This window comes from Protopterus annectens, chromosome 9.part0 (assembly GCF_019279795.1).
Source record: "Protopterus annectens isolate FY-2018-M chromosome 9.part0, PAN1.0, whole genome shotgun sequence".
In the NCBI taxonomy this organism is placed as follows: Eukaryota; Metazoa; Chordata; order Ceratodontiformes; family Protopteridae; genus Protopterus; species Protopterus annectens.
Genome location: NC_056743.1, coordinates 1,215,617,024 through 1,215,632,427, shown reverse-complemented (window position 1 = coordinate 1,215,632,427; position 15,404 = coordinate 1,215,617,024). Strand labels below are relative to the sequence as shown.

At 44.5% G+C, this 15,404-nt stretch overlaps 1 protein-coding gene across 1 annotated transcript in view; it reads right to left on the bottom strand.

The window, feature by feature from the left end:
- Positions 1–15,404, bottom strand: part of GSTP1 (glutathione S-transferase pi 1) — a gene marked incomplete at its 5' end in the record, with an annotated part of 94,145 nt that overhangs the window by 18,952 nt on the left and 59,789 nt on the right.

Genomic DNA, 15,404 nt, shown 5'->3' with positions numbered 1-15,404 from the left:
GCAAGAGGGATTGGGAAGTGGAGCATGTCCAAAAGCTCTGGGTTTGACATAGCTTTGTATGTTAGGCAGAGATAGTCTCGGAGTAGGCAATATGCGACAGTAAAGCTGGAGTTTTTGAGACTGTCTGTTTGAGGCCAGTAATCCTCGGAGGTATTTCTGCAACCTTTCCAGTTGTTGTAGACGTCTTGAGGTACATACCAAAAGGGGCATTGTACTCTAATGGGTCTAATGAGGGGACAATGACCTTTTTTCCTGGATGAGAAACCTTTTGTGAAGTGATTTCCCGACTACTGTGGCTATGTGATTAAAAGGAGAGACTACTGTCCAGTCTAAGGTCTCACCACACTTTTGGTGTTGTAAACTACCACCTACATGGTAGCTCATGGGTACAGAGTTTTTACCAACGGGGATGATGCACTTTTGGCATGGAGCGCGAGTCCATGGCTTTGACACCAGGCATCTGTCTCAGTGAGGCCCTTTTGTTGGATGTCCACATAGTTAGTTTTGATTATGGTTCCTAGTCTGCAGTTATCTGCAAACTTTGCTAGCCAAAGACCTTCTGCGTTAGCCTGCACTAAGTAGACAACAGGAGAGGACCCAGGACTGAACCCTGTGGTTCTCCACTTGTCTGAAGTGTGATTTGGAGTCTGCTATTTTCACAGTGTGGGTTCAGCCAGCTGGCAACCCATCTTGTGACATGGAGATTAACCCCCATCTATGATTCCAGAGTGGGGGATGGCATCAAAAGCCTTTACGAGATCTAGATAGGCTGTTTGAACCACCTTAACCAAGTCAATCAGGTTTAGGAGACATGATCTGACTTTTACAAACCCGAACTGGGTGGGGTCCAGAGTTTGGAGATTACCAATGTCTGTTTAGAAGTTCCATGATGATATGTTCCATGGCCTTGCAGACCACACTCATTAGGCTAATAGTGCAGTAGTTGCCAGGTTCTGTGGTGGCTCCCCCTTTGTGGAGTTGGATAACAGTCACTGTGGGCCATTCAGTGAGGCTATAATTGAACATGGTGCTTAGGTGGGGTACCAGTTCATTTTGTAGTTCATGTAGAACACAGCCTGGGATTCTGTCAGGTCCCATGGATGCTGTGTTCTTGGCTTTGGAGAGTGTTTTTTTTTTTACCTGTGCAGCCATGATTACAGGAACATTGCATTCTTCCAGTATAGAGATGGACCCTTTAAGGTGCGAGACAGGTTTACCCTATCTGCCAGGATGCTGGCAATATCAGTTGGTTCTGTATATTTAGTGCCATGCCATAGAGATAGACAGCTATAGAATGCTTTGTGGTAGTCTTTAGAATCAGTGGTGATTTTGTTTTTGTAACTAGCTTTGGAGGATTTTATGAGGGATCTCAGCTTCTTACTGAGGCGGACCAGGGAGTTCCTCCAATCATGGGATTTTACTCTTTTTGCAATAGTTTTTCTTCTGTTGTAGAGTTTTTTTATGGCAGGGGACCACCAGATTAGCTTCCTTTTTTGGAGGATAGCATCTTGATTCTGTTAGGAATAGCATGATCCATGCACTTGTGCAAGTGCTTATGAAGTGCATTTGTGTAGGATTCAGCAGTCGTACCTCTATTGTCTGTGTACATGGGTGTTGTGAAGTTTGCCCCTTCTGTATTAAAAGTGAAGTTGGCTTTGGAGAATTTATGGTGGTTTCCCTCATGGGGGTGGGGCGGGATGTGGATGTCTAGGGTGATTAGCTTGTGGGCTGGATTAGACCACAGAGGAATTGACCTCTGGTGTGGAACACCAGTCGCCTATGTTGGCAATGACCAGGTCTAGGATACTGCTGCCCCTGGTGGGGGTGTGGATAAGTTTATCCAAGCCGCTGGAATTTGGTACATTTTCCCAGTGTATCAAGAAGTGAGGAGTGGGAATCCTGGGTCATGGTTGGGGATCTGTAGCAAGTTACAGTTTGGATTGCGGTCTTGCCCAGAGTTAGTTGAACTTGGATAATCTGATGCATTATGCTGAGCAACTAACCTGGAATTGTGAATATCCTTCATCAATATGGACACACCTCTGCCTTTAGTGTTTCGTGGCCAAAAGGTGTGGCATGAATTATAGCCTGGTAATGCAGGGGTGCTCTCTGGAGCCTTGAACCAGGTCAGTCACTGCACAGATGTTGATGTTCTCCATTTTAAGGAGTGCCTCAAGTGAATGCATTTTGAGGTTTAGACTTTTAGCATTGGAGTAGCATTACCCTCAGATTTTACTTTTACCTGTTACGGTGGTGAATATGTCATTCTGAACCTTGCCTAAAAAAAAAAAAAAAAAAAAAAAGCACTATAGGGTTGGCAAGAGCCTTAGCAAGTATCTGGAATCCCAAGGGTGACAGGTGCAGACCATCTCTGGCAAAGCATAGTGGTCTGTTGATCATGTTATCCCAGAGAGATACTGGACCCCTTAGAATGACACCAGAAGCTTAGCCAATTGAAGTCTATAATTTTGTCCTTGTACTGTGGTATTCTGGGCAATTGCAGGATGCTACTTAGGGCTAGGATCATTACCTGCCTGGGCTACAAGATCAAAGAACTGCTCCATGTCTCTTCATGTAGTCCAAGGAGGTACGTCTCAGGTCAATCACACCAACATTGACAAACAGTCATATTTGTACTTGTTGTGGAATGACCAGAGTGCATGCATTGGTGGATCCCGGCACCAGACAGGCAGCTGACAAACTTTCTTCCACTCACCAGGCTAAACAAGGAGAGAGTGTGCCTGACTATAGAGAGTCACCTATGACTAGAGTGTTGGATACGTTATGCCTTATGGGCTGTGGTTGAGTGGCACAGTTTGTGGGCTATGTGTCATTTAGGTTGTGTTGGGGGGGGGGTTGCTTGTGTTTCTGCTTTGGAGGTCTGTTGCTTGAACAGATTTTTATTGAGAGCCTCCGAATGTAGGTGCATGTTGCGTGTGTGTGCATTATGGTGGTGTAAGTTTTAAGGGACTATGTGAGGAGTGTGGTGTGGTGCAAGTGTTTACCTTTTCCTCTTGACTGTCTAGTACAGTCTTGGGTGAAAGCTTTGCTTCCAGTTTGGCTATATAAGTGCATCTCTCACAGGTTGTAGTGTTGGGTGGGAGGAGAGGTAGTCTTGTGTACACGAGGCAATTGCTGCATTGCCCCAGGATTCCCAGATTCATCAGGTAGACAGGAGAAAACACTGGGAGCCGACCCTTAGACATGTCTGGATAGGTAAAGTACTAAAACGGTTTTCCTCTAGACAAGTGAGGAAAGTTGAGTGCTGTAGTAATTTGTAGTTTTAGTGCTTACAAGTTCTGAACAAAGAAACTGATCACAGTGCTAAAAACACCTTTCAGACAAGTTCTAACTGCATACTCCTGCCACTAGGGTGCAAGGGAACCTTCTCTGGATTAGTGCTAAAGTTAATTCAGACCTGCTGATAGCTTTGGTTGTATACGTTTATGCTACAGCAAACAAGGCGTACCAATTTCAGAATGACACCATTCAAATAAGCAGGCACAATAAGCCTTTAACAAGAAACTCCCAGCTCAGAAGGGCAGAATCTACCCTCTCCTCCCACAAGAGTGCAGACCGCACCTTCTTAATGTAAAATAACTGGCCCGAAGCCAAAGTGCTTAACCAGAACTAATACACTTTTAGAACAGACACCAAGCAACTCCCAACTTGGGAACTAAACTACCTGTCCTGCTACAACAGTGCAGACCACAAACCTTCTTAATGTAATACTGGTCTGAAGCCCAAGTGCTTCAACCAAAGGCTTAGAATAACAGTTACAATTTAATCAGGCTACTAACAAGCAGTAATAAATGCAAGTACTTTTAAGAACAAACAGCAAAAGCAAAATAAAGTAAGAACAAATACAGTAAAAGTAGATGAATAAAGTGCAATTTGTTTATACAGTATAAAACAAGCAAACTGATTTAAACAAATTACCCAATTAACCAAAATAAAAAAAAAAAAAAAAGCTCAAACATTAGCCCTGTTCCAGCAGTCTTCAATCAGGCAAGTTCTAACTGCACACTCCTGCCACTATGGTGCAGGGGAACCTTCTCCAAAAAAAGATGGCCTGGATTAGTGCTCAAGTTACACAAACAAAGCTAGATTCAGGATGTCCAAATCAGTCTATGCCACAGCAAACAAGGCACACTAATTTCAGAAACAGTAAAATAAGCAGGCACAATAAACCTTTAAATCAGAAATTCCCACCTCAGGTCAGAATCTAGCCTCTCCTTCCACAAGGAGTGCAGACCACAAACCTTAATGTAAAAAGCCCAAGTGCTTAAACCAACAGTTGCAATTTAACCAGGCTACTACAAAGCAGTAATAAATGACCAGAATACATTCAATTGAGTACTTTTAAATATAGAATAAATACAATTCAGAACTTTTAAGAAGATGCAAAAGCAAAATAAAGCGCAATTTTTTTAGGTAAAGTGAAAGGAGAGAGGAAGGCAGTAAAATTATACATTTACTGAAATTAAGTGGTCTTGTGGCTTTCCAGAGATACCTACTAGCTTGCTTTTCAAAATGATTTCCTTTTTAGGACGATTAAAGGACATAATCTCCTTTCAACTTTGTACACTGCTTAACTGAAAAGCATTTCAGCTACTTAAACAGCATATTGACTCCATTATGCCCTTCCTGCATTTTGCAGCCCAAGTTTGTAATAAATGCTGCAAATCTTTAGTGATCCTCACAAGGGTGGGACTAAGGCACACATGCAAGGTTCCACAGTTGAGAAAGGTTGGAGCCAAGATGTACACAGAATACCCAGCAAAGGTAACCGGGCTGGGAATGTTAATCAGTGGTAGTGTGCTGGAGGGGAAGTCAGTATTTTACTTACAAAATGTCACATTCTAGATAAAAACACCTTCTGTCACTTTGGATTGCAAAACTTTAGTAGGTGAATAACCCCTTTTTGTTATTAATACCTTGCTAGGACCTTTACAGAAAGGGTAGGAAACTAAACCTGTTCAGATCTCTTCAGCAATGCTTCAGTGGTGTCATTGGAATCATTACACCACCCTTCATAAAATCTTATTGCAGACTTGCAAAACTTGCTCTTACATCACTGTACAGAAACCTGCACTACACTTTCAGGTAGTGGAGGAATGACATGTGAAAGCACCAAATATATTTCAGCCAATTTAGCAGTGAACATTTTAAGATAATGCTGTGTTCTGTTTAGATGGGCTGTGACTGAAAGTTCTGCTTAACTAGAGAGTTAAATGTCACAGCCATACAGATGTCCAGGTTCGGGGAGAAAAAAAAGTCAACCTGAAACCGTTTACAGTGATATGGAGAAAGAACGTGTGGTTGATCTCTTCCAGTGGGAAGGGGGGATATATTCCAAGGATGTCAGTGTGCTCCAACTGAAGGAGCAGGCTTGTCCCTGGAACCTTCCAGCTCACCTTTTAATTATAGCATATCCATCTGTAAAAAATAGACAGAACATGCTACTAAGTGAAATGAGGGCAGACCTGTCAAGATTTCACATGGAACCTCCATCAGCAACCAACCCGAGGACATTTGTTTGAAAGGGGATGGCAGAAGGAAATTCCATACCAAAGGAATGGCTTTTAGACAACCTATTTTTACATCAAATAATATGAACTCTCAAAATATGTCCTCATTAATGGATGAAAGGACCAGTATTCACCAAGGCAAATAGTTAGCACAACTATTAAGTAGCAATGGCCAACACACTCTTCAGAAGACATGTACCAAGCAACAACACTGCCAAAGTTAAAGACTGCAGCCTTTGGTAGAGCACCAAGGCCTCAGCCTGTAGTATTTACCACAATTAGAGTCATGGCCAGGTTTACAGTTCTTTAACACCAAATAATTCAAACTTGAGATCACTGCCTCTCTGAGATATGCTTATAATGCACAGGTGCACTATTTCAGATAGACACTTGCATATCCTTTTTAACTCAACACATTTAGTTGTAAAACTAAGATTTCTTACCAGAGTGGGTGGATTAAGCTATTCCGGTACAAGTACTGCAGAAATGACAAATGTTTATACCATCATTTGGTACAATACAGTTGAGTGCATATACCTTTCTACAGTTACCACTTTAGTTTCCCCTTTTTATAAACTCCATTTACCTCTGTTTATTTTTAAAATACAAGGATGTTTATGACACAGAGCAGATCCTTAGACACGGAGCAGATCCTTAAACAAGGAGGAAAACTTGAGACAGGCCACAAGGCAGGACTATTCACGGCTCATAATGCAGGACTTTGTGCTAAAAAGAAAGGCCCATGCTCCATTTTCTTTTAGTTGGGCACAACAGTTAGGATTTGGGATCAATTGGACATATCCCCAATTATTAAGTAAAGCTACTCAAAGCAGGTCAAATTTTCACTTCCCAATGATGCAGAGGGTTTCCTTAGATATTAGGTTTCCCTCACACCAAAATCTTTGCCAAGGTATTTAAACCCATTTGCTCTGGAATGGACACCAAGAGGAGACCTAACAAGACAATATGCCCCTTCTAAATCTCCAGCCCTTAGGGCTATGGGCAGAGACCCCTACCTTACAAAACTACTACTATGGTGAAGACTGCCAAAAGCTGTGCAGTACAAGAGTGCAAAATGCTTGGGGTGTACAGAATGACACTATGGAGTTAACCGGGAGCCAGTTACTAGCCACAAGAATTTACGGCAAGTTGGCTGGGCAAGTCAGCTACCCAACTGTTAGACGCTACTGTTTTTTTTTTCCCTTCTTTAAAGAGAGCATGGTTAGGTACGTAGTTGGGATCTGGCTTCTAACTCAGAGGGCAGATCATATTAGATCACATGTTTATTATGAATGACAGTAGGAGGCTCATATACACGAGGAGCATAATATTCACATAACATGTTGACTATGCCATACTTTATGGATCATAGAAGTTTAGGCTACTGGCCCATGTTTAGACAAGTCAGCACCCAAAGCCCGTCCAACAGGGACACAGGTGGAATCCCAGGGGTGTATTTTCCATTTCCCATCCAGTTATCCAGGTTGAACTGGAGACAAGGTACTCTGATGCGGATGGGGGGGGTCTCTTGGACACAAATCTGTCCCACCAGCAAGTTGTACTGATATCACAGACCAGGTTGGAGGTAGTGCATACAGGTTACTAGAGTGGAGCTTGACTTGTGGATATGCAGCATTCCCATCAAAGGTGGGGTCCGAGATTGGTTTGTATGCCAGACAAGAGGTCACTTCTGAGGAGTCTGTATGAAACAAACTAGAGGGACAGGGCTTTTACCCTGGGTAGAGTAGATGTTTTGAGACCCTGGATTCTCCTGGTGACAAACTGCTGTTCTCTCCAGCTGCTGCATGTGTTTAGCTATGTATATGCAGAAGGGGGCATTGTACTCAAATTCCTTCTAAAGGGAAGAATACAGGGCTGTTATGACCTCTCCCTGGATGAGATACCCTTTAAGAGGTGGGCCACGTAGAAAGCTTTCTGTACAATGAAATCAACATGGTGGTCAGGTCGCTATCAACCTGGGTGTCCAAATCCCTCACGGATAGTGTACTCAGGGCTTTAAATTAATATGTGGGGACACTCTACCCAAAGGGGATGATGCATTTTTTTGGCATTCAGTTTTGAGGCCATGTTTCTGGCACCAGGATGTTGTAGCCTGGGTTACCTACTGGTTCTTTAACAGGGTTTCATTCTCACCCAAAGACAATTAGTCTTCTAGTTTAAATCTTTACTGTTAACTCCATTCCATGTTAGCAGCACCTGAAAGTGGATGATGTTGCTGCCCACACAGTAGCTGTAAAAAAAAAAATTCCTTCATGCCAACTTTCCTAGCCTGTATTCAGCCTTGCAGGTAACTGGACAGTTTCTCAATTGCTGCGTTATCTTAATGACCATTCGATATTGTATCTTTGTAGACAATATTGCTCATGAGAATCCAGGAAGATGCATTAAATTACCCAGTAGATTGTCAGACAATTTTTACAACTTGGAATTAAAGTCTGAAAATCCAGTCATTTTGCAATTGGCCTATCACTTGCAGCAAGAGTATTCCTACAGGGAAAGGGGACCAAAAATGAACTGGGTTTGAAAAAGCATGGATGGTCAGGTTAGTACTGATGCAATTATAAGAAGGGTTGCCATTTTAAGTCTTTCACTGAAGGCTAAGGTAGAATAATGTGTGGAAGATAGAGACAAGGTGGATTACTTTTAACAGGCTGAAGTTTTGGTCAACAGTTATGGACCCAATGTTACAGCCCCATTGATATCATTACTGCAAGCGATGGAAAAATATTCCTCACAATGGCTCTGTGGGGTGATTTTAGATCCCAATCTTGATAAGATTCCACAGAAATGGATGCCCTAGCACATTAAGTCTGTTGGAAGGGCAGAGTTCAGAGGTTTTTGTGATGGAGCGTTCAAAATCAGAAGATGTACACAAGATAATTTACTGCCAAAGCCTGCTTGGTAGCTAATCTGCTATCATGTTTAACACAAGCATACAAAGCCAGACTAATGTGGTCAAAATTCAATTTATACCACGTAAAACTATGGTAACCATCCCTACATAGATCAGACTCATTACGGTTGAAAAGTAAAGAAAATATAAATCCTGGAGGTTTCACTACAGAGTAGGTAGTCATTTGGATTGATCTAATTTTTAAAAGCAGTTTCAGAACTGGTGCATGCATCTGACAAAGAACCATTAGGTGCACAAATAAAGGTTGAAGGATATGAAGACAAGATTTCCTAGTTATTAAACGATATCCTAGTTATTAAAGGAATAAGTATAGTGCAAAAACTTGGATGTCCTCTTCTATGTTATGAATATAGTAGCATACAAGGGAGTTTGCCTCTCACATCCGGCCAGCATACAAAAGTTAATGGTACCACTAGGGTGCACGCGATGTCCAGTGTCTCTCCCTGCATATGTCGGTTGTAAACAGATGTTGGGTATAAAAAGTGGATGTCAGCACACTCTCAGAACGGACTGCCACCAGAATCAGCAACTAGAGTGGGTACTCCAGGACAAGTGAGGGGGAATGCTGGGTGGGACACTATACAGCAGCATATAGAAGTGAAAGGCATCTAAAAGTTATGGTAAGAACTTATACAACACTGTCCTATTCATATGCTGCTGTATCCATAACATGAAGAGTGCAAAACCTCCTGTCCTAAGAAGAGGGTGGAGGACCAGAAGGCCCTTTCCACAAATCAATGATGGATGGCTCTGGCAAATCCTGATCTGGCCCCGCAAATCCATGATGGATGGCTCTGGCAAATCCTGATCTGGCCCTAGAAACAATGTCCAATTTGTAGTGCTTGATGAATGTGTGTACAGAGGACCATGTAGCTGCTTTGAGATGAGCAGCTGTGTCCAAACCTTGAATGCCCCTGAGGACACTGCCCTAGTGGAGTGTGCCTTTACTGGAGAGGGGAGTATTCTGCCATGGGTTGTATAACAAGAGATGGTTTTAGATATCCAAGAGGATACGGCTTGCTTTGAAACAGGGTGTCCTAGGGCTCGCAGGTGATCCAAAAGATAGAGCCTGCTTGATTTGCAGATGGGTTTGGTTTTGGCCAAATACCAGAGTTGTCTGTGTACATCTAAGGAGTCAAGTATCCTTTCTGCCTGGTTTTGTGGAGACAGGAAAAAGGTGGTCAGTTTGATGGCCTGATTCAAGGACAGTTCACTGACCACTTTAGGCATGAAGGTTGGGTCAGTACATAAATATACCCTGTCCTTGTGGAAAGCAGTAAAAGGGGAGAAGCCACAAGGGCTTGAAGTTCCGAAACCCTTCTAGCTGAAGAGATGGCTAACAGAGTACAGTTTTCCAAGTGCAGTGTTGGAGAGCAGTCTTTGGCTGATTCAAAGGGTGGGAGAGTCAAGTTTTCCAGAACAAAATTTAGAATCCAAGGAGGCAGAATGGGCTTCCTAGGGGGCCTGTGATGTAGTACCCCTTTCAGGAAAAGGGACTTCTAACCTGGAAGCCAAAAGACTATACCAATGTCAGGCATGCTGAGATGGCAGATTAGTCCAGACTTCATCACACATGTAGAACAAGACCACTGGAGGGGTTCTGCAGTCAGGGAGAAGTTGTTTTTCTGACACCAGACAGAAAATCTCTTCCACTTAAGTCAGGTAAGACTTCTTGGTAGTTGGTCTCCTGGCCTCCTGCAAAACCTGAAGCAATTCTGCTGTGTATAGGTGTCTGAAGGGAATCAGTGCTCCATCACCCACAATGCAAGATTCAGTGGGGACAGTTGGGGGTGTGTTAGTCTCCTGTAGCAGGTCCATCCAGTGGGATAATTGTGGCGATTGCCCTTTGTTAGATGTAGTAATAGGGGGAACCAACACTGCCTTGGCCAATAGGGAGTCACCAGCAAGATTTGAGGCTATTCTTTAAATTTTCAGGTAGGACTTTGTACGGGAAGGACGTGGGGGTGCAAATGTGTACATCTCCTTCCAGGGAACCAAGAGCATCCCCTTCATGCTTCTGGATGTGGTGCCCTGGAGCAGAAGATTGGAAGCAGTTTAGTCATGGGGGAGGCAGAGATCCACATCTGGAATACCCCATCAATGGGCCAGGTCCAGAAACACCACTTTTCAGCATCCACTCGAGACAGGGTCTTGGTCCTGCTTAATCTGCCATCATTATCTGCAGAAGGGATTTAGACTGCTTGAAGGATGATTAGTCTTTGAAGATTAGCAAGGCAAAAATCAAGGCTCTCATTTCCTTGATACCGATGTGGTCTCTTGTCGAGTGAGGGTCCATGAGTTCCCTCTCTCGATTCTCCCAAGGCTTAACCTCAAACAGTGTCCGACGGGTCTGTGAAGAGGTCCTAGTTTTGGGGGGGGGGGGGCAGGCCTGGGTTTGCCTGAATTTGGGTTATCCACCAATTCAGTTCCCTCCAAGGCATGGTATCATGGGTACCATGAACTCTAGGGGATGTACATGTTGCTTCCAGATTATTCGCAAGTACCACTGCAACTTGCACATGTGAAGCCTTGCCAGAGATACCACTGGGGATGGTAGACGCCACGAATCCAAGGATTCTGAGAAATTCCCTGGCTGAAATGGCTTTTAAGCAAGTAACAATATTTCTGGGGGAAGGCAGGCCATCATTTACCTGGTCAGAATCCAACATCCCAGGAGCACCTGTTCCTGTGTGGGTACCAAGGATGATTTGAGATTTATGATAAATCCCAGTTCGGTCAATAGGGAGATTGTGAAGGCCAGGTGTTGTAGGGCCATGGTACTTGGATGTAGCCTGAATGAGGATATCAGAGGGAGGGGAAAGTTGTACTCCCTTTGTCCTGGCAAAGACCATGACTGGAGCCAGACATTTTGTCAATACTCTTGGGGTCATAGAGACCAAATGGTAAAGCAAAGAACTGAAAGTGTGAGGGATGGATTGGAAGTGCAAATAGGCATCCCTTTACATCAGAGGACACAAAGGCCTGGAGAAGGAGCAGGGGCAGAAGGGTAGGTAGAGAGCATCTGAAAGGAGGGAGTCTGGAGGAAGGTGTTTAGGTGTGATAGGACAAAACATTCTGGAATAAAACCCCCTTCCTCCTGCATGTGAAGGGACTTCTTGAATTGTGTTCCCTGAGAGAGAAGAAGTTCCTGCAGGACTGAGGGGCTTGGAAGGTACTTTGTCTCAGAGGAGGTGTCTTTGGGACTAGGTTTGACCTCCAAAGTCATGAGGTATCCCAGTTTTATTAGAGAGGGCCCAAGAGTCCTAACCACATTCTAAGCGGGGAGGGATAGCAAGATGCATGAAGAGAGGGGTGTCTGGGTGAAGTGCCTGAAGTCACAGGCTACCATGCAAGCGCTGTTTGGAAGTAGGAGTGGAGGGAACCGATGCTTACCATGAAAGGGCCGTTTTGGAAGCAGGAATGGAGGGAATGGACTTGGAAGGGGGCCGTTTCCTGTGGTCCTTTTGGTTTTAGCTGGCAATTTCCTAGCTGAAGTTCTCACAAAGGTGGTTTTGGCAGGGTAGTTCCTTTGAAAAACAAACATGGAACTGGAGAGACAAAACAGGTCTCAAAATCAGAGGTCAGCAGCTGTACCAAACAAGCCTCTTGTCTAGGGGTGCGTCCAGGAGTTTAGACTTGATGTCATCAGGGAGGGGCTGCAATCTAAGCAAAGCCAAGAGAATCTCCTGATGACAGATCCAGAGGTGGCAGCCCTGGATGAGGCTTCTATAGCATCATAACGGTGAGAGATGCAACCATATAGCCAAACCTGGAGGCTAAGCTCTCTCAACTCAGTAATGGCGTAACCAGTCAGGAGGAAAAGGAAACCACACTCAATTCCAGTCTCACATAGACCTACCACGACAGCAAATCAAACACAAACACACATACTCGGAGGCAATAAATAAAAATCTGCCTAAGCAGCAGAGACCTCCAAAGCAGACACCCAAGCAACCGCACATCCAAAACAAAACGCGTGCAACACAGCTCACAAAGCCAGTGTGCCGAACAGTCACAGCCGTTAAAGGCTAAACACACCTGATAAACTTGTAATAGGTGACTATCGTCAGGTACACTGACGTCCCGCTCACCAGGCTGAACAAGAAGGTCACGGTGAGCTGCCCGTCTGGCACTAGGATCAGCCCCATAACACAAGCACTCAGTCATATTTGTACTTGCCTTGGAGTGACCTGTCATTGTCTATGCTGGTGTGAATGACCTGAGACATACCTCCCTGGACTACATGGAGACAGAGGAGCTCTCTGAGCATGTAGCCCAGGCTGGTATGACCCTGACCTTGAGTAGAATCTTACCCTCACCAAGAATGATGCCACAATATGAAGACAAGATGATCAATTTAAACAAGTGGCTTAAGTACTGGTGTCATTCAAAGGGGATCCAATGCCTGTCAGCCTGGGATGACATGCTTGACAAGCCACGATACTTTGCTAGGGACGGCTTGCACACATCACCCCTGGGCTTTCGGATATTGGCAAAGGCTCTTGCTACCCCCATAGTGCCTTTTTTAGGCAAGGCTCAAAAGACAAACCCACCTCCATAGGTATCACAAGGGATAAGAAACTAAGTAGTGCTACTCAACTCCAGAAGTCTAAACCTCAAGATGCATGCACTTGAAACTCTCCTTAGCATGGAGAGCATAGATATCTGTGCAGTAACAGAAACCTGGTTCAAGGCTCCCGAGAGCACCCCAGCACTACCAGGTTATACCTCATACCATGCTTTTCGGCCCCAAAACTTGGACCGAACCACAAAAGGAGGGGGGGGGTATCAATATTAGTCAAAGATACCCACACCTCCAGGTTGGTGGCACAGCACGAAGCATCAGAGACTAAACATGTGCAACAGTGGTTAAACTGCCTTCCAGTTTATAGCCTGCTACAGACCACCCTCCCAAACCCAGGAACTCCACTCGGCCTTCCTGAGAACACTGGAAAATATGAAGGTCTCTCCAAACACCATTACATTGGGCGACTTCAACTACCCAAACAGACTGGGAGCATTACTCTAGCTCCAACACCCTAGCCCAAAGGTTCCTAGAATTTATAAACTCAAATGCTATGGAACAACTTGTTACCACTCCTACAAGAAGGGAAAACATTCTGGACCTCATCACCAACATGGGGACTATGCTCCAGACCAGAAGTGTATCCCTCACTGGTAAGATCAGACCATAAACTAATCTCACTGGATATTCACATCCCGACCCCACCCCCTGCCCAGAAAACCACAGTGAAAAACTTCTCTAAAGCAAATTTCACACTCCTCAAAACAGAGGTGGAATCCATCAAAGCCCCCGGGCCTGTGAAAATACGTCCCAGACCGCAAAATCCTTTATAAATGCATTCTATGAACACCTTCAGGGATGCATGGATCATGCAATCCCAAATAAAACCAAGACCCAATCCTCCAAATGCAGACATCCTGTCTGGTGGACCCCAGCCATAAACAAACTATACAATAGAAGGAGGAAGCTACTACATGGAGCAAAATCCCAAAAAGGGAAGGAATCTCTGATCAGTATTAGCAAAAAACTACGGGCACTCATAAAATCGTCTAAGGCCAGCTTTGAGAGAAAAATTGCACAGGACACTAAGGATAATCACAAGGCTTTCTTTAGTTATGTTAGGAACCTGGGTGGAATTCCCAGATATGCTCAGAATTAGTCCAAAATGACAAAAAATACACCAAACCCAGACATTGCCAACATCCTAGCTGACAGGTTCAGCGCAAACTCCCCCCCCCCCCCCACCACCACCACAAGGGCAAATATCTATCCCAGCAGAGTGCTGCCCCCCCTGACATCTCAGATGCTCAGGTAAGAGCCGCACTCTCCAAAGCAAAAACAGCATCAATGGGACCAGACGGTGTCCCGGGCTGCGTCCTACATGAACTCCAAGAAGAGCTAAACCCAAACATAAAACTACTGTTCAGTCTCAGCTTTACTACAGGATATGTTCCCAAAGAGTGGCGTACAGCAACGGTGGTCCCTCTCCACAAAGGTGGTGCCTCAATGGATCCTGGAAACTATCGCCCCATAAGCCTGACTAGCTTGGTCTGCAAAGCTATGGAAAGGATCATGGACCTTATAAAGATATTGGGGACCTACAGACACTGGATCCTACCCAGTTCGGCTTTAAGGGCAGATCCTGCCTCTTAAACCTGGTTGATTTCTTTGAAACAGTCACCAAGGCCATTGACGAGGGGAAGGTGGTCCACACAGCCTACCTGGACCTTGCAAAAGCCTTCGATACAATACCCCACTCTGGCATTATAGATAAGCACACCAGCTTAAATATAAACCCCTATGTCACTAGATGGGTTGCAAACTGGCTCAAGGACAGAACCCACATGGTTAGACTTGCTGTAGCCATGTCAGACTCCAAACCAGTTACAAGTGGCGTCCCACAAGGCTCAGTCCTGGGACCTCTCTTGTTCGGTATATATTTCTCGGAGGTACAGGCCAACACGGAAGGACTGCGGCTGACCAAGTTCGCAGATGACTGCAAACTGGGTGCCATAATAGACTCTCCAGCCGACACAAGCATCCTCCAAAAGGGCCTCATAGAAACAGACAACTGGTGCCAGAGCCATGGCCTCAAGCTAAACGCCAAAAAGTATATAGTCATCCCCTTTGGCAAAAACAAGTGCCCACAAATTACCACATAGGTGGTAATCCATTAAGTACAGAAGTAATTGGGGACCCAAGCTGATAGCAATCTCTCATTTGACAACCACGTGGCCAAAGTGGTTAGAAAAACATTTTCTATAGCACACCTAATCATGAAGGGATTCACATCTAGATCAGGGGAGGTCATCGTGCCGCTTTACTCATCCCTCATCAGGCCCATAATAGAGTACAATGCCCCTTTTGGGATGTACCTTACCAGACACCTGCAGCAACTGGAAAGACCCCAAAA